At 48.2% G+C, this 7,123-nt stretch overlaps 1 pseudogene; it reads left to right on the top strand.

Annotated features, from left to right (window-relative positions):
• Positions 1-523: 523 nt before the first annotated feature.
• On the top strand, positions 524-5,552 carry LOC100429712 (nucleolar transcription factor 1-like; annotated as a pseudogene).
• The last annotated feature ends 1,571 nt before the right edge of the window (positions 5,553-7,123 follow it).

Below are 7,123 nucleotides of genomic sequence, written 5' to 3'. Positions count from 1 at the left end.
ACCACTGGTCCAAATAAATTCAAGGCTGATCTGAGTGCAATGGTGTTTACAACTAATCAATCACAACAAGTTACAGCTATCTTTGTTCTTTCTCCATTCCCATTGCTCCACTTGACTAGCCTTAAAACATATATAAAAATGAAATGAAATTTTTTAAAAAATTTTTAATTCAAATGATCTTACCTTTCCAGTTTCCTTATCAGCTTTGATTGGGTATAATAGGAGGTGAGCAAAACTGAGTCATTCATAAAAGTTTCCCTCAATAATCCACACTGATGAACAGAGCAGATTCATTGATAGATAAACAATTTCTTTTATTTTACATGTCTTTAAAAAATTTTTTTTGTACAGACAGTGAGCTGTGATCACACCACAGCACTCCAGCTTGAGTAATAGAGCGAGACTCTGTCTCAAAAAAACCTAAAAAGTGAATGATAAATAAATATTAAAATATTTGTCAGTGTACCTCTAACAATGCCTTTAGTAAATAAAAGGTAAAATCATAAAGTTTTTGGAGGCAAATATGGAAGAATATCTTCAGGACTCAAGGGTAAGCAAGAGTTTCTAAGGTTCAGAAGGCAAAATCACAAAAGAAACATTTGATACATTGAAATTTGTTTAAATTAAAAACTTCTGCTCATCAAAAGACAATTAAGAAAATGCACAGGTGGCCGGGCACGGTGGCCTTCGCCTATAATCCCAGCACTCTGGGAGGCCGAGGCAAGTGGATCACTTGAGGCCAGGAGTTCAAGACCAGCCTAGCCAACACGGTGAAATCCTGTCTCTACAAAAAATACAAAAGTTAGCCAGGCGTGGTGGCACATGCCTGTGGTTCCAGCTACTGGTGAGGCTGAGGCACAAGAATCGCTTGACCTCAGGAGGTGGAGGTTGCCGTGAGCCAAGACTGGGCCATTGTACTCCAACCTGGGCAACAGAGAGAGACTCTGTCTCAAAAAAAAAAAAAAAGAAAGAAACAAAAGAAAAGAAAATTCACAGGCAAGCTACAGACTGGGAGAAAATATTTGCAAAACATACTCGTGACTAAGGACTTATATCTAGGATATACAAGTAATTCAATAATAAAGACAACTAATCCAATTTTAAAAGGGCAGAAGTAACATTTCACAAAAGATATAAAAATAGACAATAGGTCAGGCCTGGTGGCTCATGCCTGTAATCCCAGCACTATGGGAGGCCGAGGTGGGCGGGTCACTTGAGGTCAGGAGTTCGAGACCAGCCTGGCCAACATGGTGAAACCCCCATCTCTACTAAAAAAAAAATAACAATAATTAAAAAAAAATAATCAGCCAGGCATGGTGGTAAGTGCCTGTAGTCCCAGCTACTCAAGAGGCTAAGTCAGGAGAATTGCTTGAACCCAGGAGGCGGAGGTTGCAGCAAGCCAAGATGGTGCCACTGCACTTCAGCCTGGGTGACAGAGGGAGATTTTGTCTCAAAAAAAAGCAATAAACACGTAAAAACGATGAATGATTTATTCATTCACTCTACAAACATTCACTGAGTATTATACACCAGGAGGTGGGAGCAGTTTTCGTGTGGGAAGGGGAGGGTGCATGCTGTTGAGCTGGACTGCAGGAGCTGGGGTAAGAGTTAGGAAAAAGAGGAGGGGCACACTGTCATACCCACAGATCCATTCAGTCTAATAGGGTCTTGGCTGGGTCTCTCTGAGACGGACCTGTGCGGACCTGCGTCCCTCCCTCCCCTTTGGGAGGTGGCGAGGGATAGAAAGCCCCTCAACTCTCAGCCTGCCTGAGCAGGGACTGGTATGTCTTCTAAAGGGCGAAGTGACTTTGACCCTGGGTTGCCGCCAGCACAACCAAGGAGGTGGCTGGACAACTGGAGGATGAACAGAGAGCCCATCCCCCACTGACCCGGAAATGGCCACCTTCAAAGGCCAAGACCACCGGTCCCAGGAAGACATGCTGACTTTGCTGGAATGCATGAAGAATAGCCTTCCAACCAATAACAGTTACAAGTTCAAAACCACCTAATCACATATGGGGACAAAGTAGCATTTAAAGATTTCTGGAGACATGACTAGTTCAATAGGTAGAGATTTCTTTTTTCTTCTTCTTCTCCTTCTTCTTCTTTTTGGCTTTGTTTTGTTTTCTAGACAGGATCTCATTCTGTCACCCAGGCTGGAGTGCACTGATAAGATCATAGCTGATTGCAGCCTCAAACTCCTGGGCTCATGCAATCTTCCTGCCTCAGTTTCTGGAGTAGCTGGACCCACAGGTGTGAGTCATCACACAGGGCTAATTAAAACAAATTTTTTTTGTAGAGATGGAGTGAGAAATGGGTGTTGGCCAGGCTGGTCTCAAACTCGCAGCCTTAAGCATCCTCCCACCTTGGCCTTCCAAAGTACTGGGATTGCAAGCATGAGCCTCTGTGCCTGGCCTAAATGAGTGAAAATTTATAACAAGGTGAGGAAGTTGTGCACTTTGACAGAATTGATCCTCAAGGCCAGAAACATGTTAAAAATCCTTAAAAAGGTTAAACTCAAAAAACTCAGACAACACCCACACTTCCCAAAGAAGTCTCTGATCTCTTATTTCCACTTCTTTATGGAGAAGCAGGCCAAGTGTGCGAAACTCCACCCTGAGATACGTAACCTGGACTTCACCAAGATTCTGTCCAAGAAATAAAAGGAGTTTCCTGAGAAGATGAAAATGAAATACATGGAGGACTTTCCAAGACAGAAACAGAGTTTGAGTGAAACCTGGCCCATTTCAGGAAGGATCATCCCAACTTAATCGAGAATGCCAAGAAGCCAGACATCCCCAAGAAGCTCAACTGTCTGACCCAGCAGCTGTGGTACACCCATCAGAAGAAAGAGTTTAGTGTATGTGTGTTTTTGGGTTTTGTTCTGAGACAAGGTCTCATTCTGTCACCCAGCCTGGCCAACATGGTGAAACCTCCATCTCTACTAAAAAAAAAAAAAAAATTAAAAAAAAAAATCAGCCAGGCATGGTGGTAGGTGCCTGTAGTCCCAGCTACTCGAGAGGCTATCACGGCTCAATGCAGCCTCAACTTCTCAGGCTCAAGCGGTCCTCCCACCTCAGCCTCCCTAGTAGCTGGGACTACAGGCACACACCACCATGCCCAGCCTTTTTTTTTTTTTTTTTTTTTTTTTTTTTTTTGAGACGGAGTCTCGCTCTGTCACCCAGGCTGGAGTGCAGTGGCCGGATCTCAGCTCACTGCAAGCTCCGCCTCCCGGGTTCACGCCATTCTCCTGCCTCAGCCTCCTGAGTAGCTGGGACTACAGGCGCCTGCCACCTCGCCCGGCTAAGTTTTTGTATTTTTAGTAGAGACGGGGTTTCACTGTGTTAGCCAGGATGGTCTCGATCTCCTGACCTCGTGATCCGCCCGTCTCGGCCTCCCAAAGTGCTGGGATTACAGGCTTGAGCCACCGCGCCCGGCCTGCCCAGCCTGTTTTTAAACATTTTGTGTAGAGACAGGATTTCACTATGTTGCTCAGGCTGGTCTTGAATCCTGGGCTCAAGCGATCCACCTACCTTGGCCCCTTAAAGTGCTGAGCTTACAGGCATGAGCCACTGTGCCTGGCCAAGAAGGTGTATCTTAAAGTGTGGCCAGATGCCCCTACAAGGAGGTGAAGGACTTTCTGGGGAAGTAGTGCTCTCAGCTCTCAGACAAAGAAAAAAAGACTGAAATGGATTCATGAGGCTCCAGGAGCAGTGGAAATAGTACAAGGAGATCATGCAGACCTATATCCAGGAGCACCCTGAGCCAAACATCTCTGAGGAGGGCCCCATCAAGTCCACCCTCACCAAGGCTGAACACCAGCTCAAGGACAAATTTGATGGGCGACCCACCAAACCACCACAGAACAGCTACTCACTGTACTGTGGAGCTCATGGCCAACTTGAAGGACCTGCTCAACACGGAGCGCGTGATATGCCGTGAGGCCAGCAGTGGAAGCTGCTCTCCCAGAAGGAGAAGGAAGCCTAAGTGTGACCAGAAAACAAAAGATTATGAGGTGGAGCTGCTGCGTTTTCTCAGGAAACTGCCCCAGGAGGAGCAGCAGCAGGTCCGGTGGGAGGAGAGCGTGCTGAACATCAACAAGAAGCAAGCCGCCCGCCCGGGCTCCAAGAAGCCAGCCCAGGAAGAGGGTAAGGAAGCCTCTGAGAAGCCCACGTGGCTTCTCGGTGGATGGAAATTGGCAGTCATCTCCCGGAGTCAGAAGAAGCACTACAAAAGCTGGCCAATGAGCAGCAAAAGCATATAAGGTGCACCTGGACCCCTGGGTTAAGGGTCTCTGTCCCCCAGTGGGCCACGTTCATCTGCCCCCAGGAAAAGCGGCAGCAGCTGCAGGATGAGCAGCCTGGGTTCTTGGAGGGCAAGCTGGCCTGCATGCTGGCCCGAAGGTGGAGTGACTTGTCTGAGAAGGGCAAGTACAAGGCCAGAGAGCAAGCCGGGCAGGGAGTGCCAGGAACTCAGCAAGCCGCCTGAGTCACCCAAGACAGCACAGGAGATCTGGCAACAGAGCATCATCAGCAACTACCTGGCCTGCTTTAAGAACGACCGGGTGAAGGCCTCGAAAGGCCATGGAGGTGACCTGGAATCACAAGGAGGAGAACCTGATGTGAATTGAGAAGGCAGCCAAAGACCAAAAGCGATGAGAGAGCTGAGTGAGATGCGGGCACTTCTAGCTGCTACAGACTCTTCCAAGATGATGAAATTCCAGGGAGGAAGCAAGAAGCCTCGTGAACCGGAACCAGAAATTCTTCCAGAAAGCTGAAACACCTGCCACAGATGGAGCGCACGGTGGATGGAAATTGGCAGCCCTCTCCCGGAGCCAGAAGGAGCACTACAAAAAGCTGGTTAATGAGCAGCAAAAGTGTACAAGGTGCACCTGGACACCTGGGTTAAGGGTCTCTGTCCCCAGGACCACACAGCCTAGAAAAAGTACATCTCCAATAAATGTAAGAGCATGACCAAGCTGCGGACTCGAACTCCTCTGAGTCCAGACAAATGATCCTGCAGTCCAAGTCAGAGTCCTAGGAGGATGATAAAGAGGATGAGGGCCATGAGGACAAGGGTGGGGAAAACGTGTGAAACGTGGCCCATTTCAGGAAGGATCATTCCAACTTGATCAAGAATGTCAGGAAGTCAGACGTCCCCAAGAAGCTCACCCCTCCCCGCAACCAGCAACTGTGGTACACTCATGAGAAGGTGTTTTGTGTATATGTGTTTTTTTGTTTGTTTTGAGACAGGGTTTCTGTCTGTCGCCCAGGCTGGAGTGCAGTGGTGCGATCATGGCTCACTGCAGCCTCAACTCCCAGGCTCAAGTGATCCTCCCACCTCAGCCTCCCGAGTAGCCGGGACTACAGGCACATGCCACCACGCCTGGCTATGAGAATGGGGACTCCTCTGAGGATGGCAGGAACTCCTCTGAGTCAAGCAGCAAGGAAGGGGATGAGAATGAGGAGTATGATGAGGATGAAGATGAGTCCATGGGCAGCAGCTCCAGCTCTTACTCTTCAGGGAACTCCTCAGACCCTGAATCCAGCTGAGGCTCAGCCCCATGCTGGGGCAGCCAGGGAGAGTCCAGGAGCTCCCCTCTCCAGCTGGCCACCTTTGTTTCTCCCCCATGTCTATCCCCTCCCCACTGGCCTCCCCCACTTTCTTTCTTCCTTTCTTTCCTTTTTAAACAAAATGGGGATGGGGGCTGGAGGAGTCCAGGCCAGCACTCTGTGACATTAGCCCTGGGGGGGTCCTCCAGGGAATGCAACCATCACACTGAGCCAGTCCCAGACCAGCTGGGCCCACCCCACCCACTTCTGCACTTGCGGTTCCAGCATGGATGATGGATGGGGAAATGCGGTTGGGGGTGAGTGTGTCCCGAAGAATTCAGTGAGCCCCTCCACACCTGCAGCCCAATGCAAGATGGGGTGGAAGCTTGGGGAGGACTCCTTTCTTCTCCAAGGAGCCTGCCACTGAGACCCCCAAATTAGAACTAGAAGCAGGGAACATGTGGGGAGAGGAAGGAGGTGTCTTTGAGAAAATAGGCACTGTCCTGATGTCCCTCTCCCCTACTCTCTGGGGAGCCACTCATGGAGGAGGGGGCAGAAGTGTCTTTTGTATAGGTGTATGTATATATTTTGTAAGCTCTGAGTCATCAATGAGACATTTCCTACCAAGTATATATATACACACACAGATATATACACACATACATACATATACATACTCTACATATATATACACAAACACCAAGTGAATAAGACAACAGCTGTGCTCCTAAGGGCCTCATTGTTGGGTGGGAAGTCAATTAAACAGAGTCCTGAAGCACAGTGATGAGCGCTATTATAAACTGCTGTATAGATTTTCATCTACACATACCTGCACATACATCTCTACTCACATATGCATGTACACATACTGTTTTTTCCTTTTTTAATTTTATTTATTTATTCGTTTATTTTTGAAACATAGTCTCACTCTGTTGCCCAGGCTGGAGTGCAGTGGCGCGATCTCAGCTTTCTGCAACCTCCGCCTCCTGGGTTCAAGCGATTCTCCTGCCCCAGCCTCCTGAGTAGCTGGGATTACAGGCGCATGCCACCACGCCTGGTTGATTTTTATATTTTTAGTAGAGATGGGGATTTCACCATGTTGGTCAGGCTGGTCTTGAACTCCTGACCTTGTGTTCTGCCTGCCTTGGCCTCCCAAAGTGCTGGGATTATAGGTGTGAGCCACCTCTCTCAGTCTTATTTTATTTTATTTCTGAGACAGGGTCTCACTGTGTCACCCAGGTGGGAGTGCAGTGGCACAATCGCAGCTCACTGCAACTTCGACTTCCTGGGCTCAAGCAGTCCTCCCACCTCAGCTTCTCCAGTAGTTGGGACCACAGTCACATGCCACCACATCAAGCTAATTTTTGTATTTTTTGGTAGAAATAGGGTTAGTTTCACCATGTTGCCAACAGGCTGGTCTCAAACTCCTGATCTCAAGCAGTGTATTCACCTTGGCCTCCCAAAATGTTGGGATTACAGGCATGAACCACCATGCCTGGCCTCTTGGCACTATTTTGACTGGGATGGAACTCGGGAAAATTCTTTGGTGCTCGAATGTTCTAAATACTTGA

This window comes from Macaca mulatta, chromosome 2 (genome assembly GCF_049350105.2).
Source record: "Macaca mulatta isolate MMU2019108-1 chromosome 2, T2T-MMU8v2.0, whole genome shotgun sequence".
NCBI classification, from domain to species: Eukaryota; Metazoa; Chordata; class Mammalia; order Primates; family Cercopithecidae; genus Macaca; species Macaca mulatta.
The sequence above is the reverse complement of the archived record's forward strand: the minus strand, read 5'-3'. Positions and strand labels throughout refer to the sequence as shown.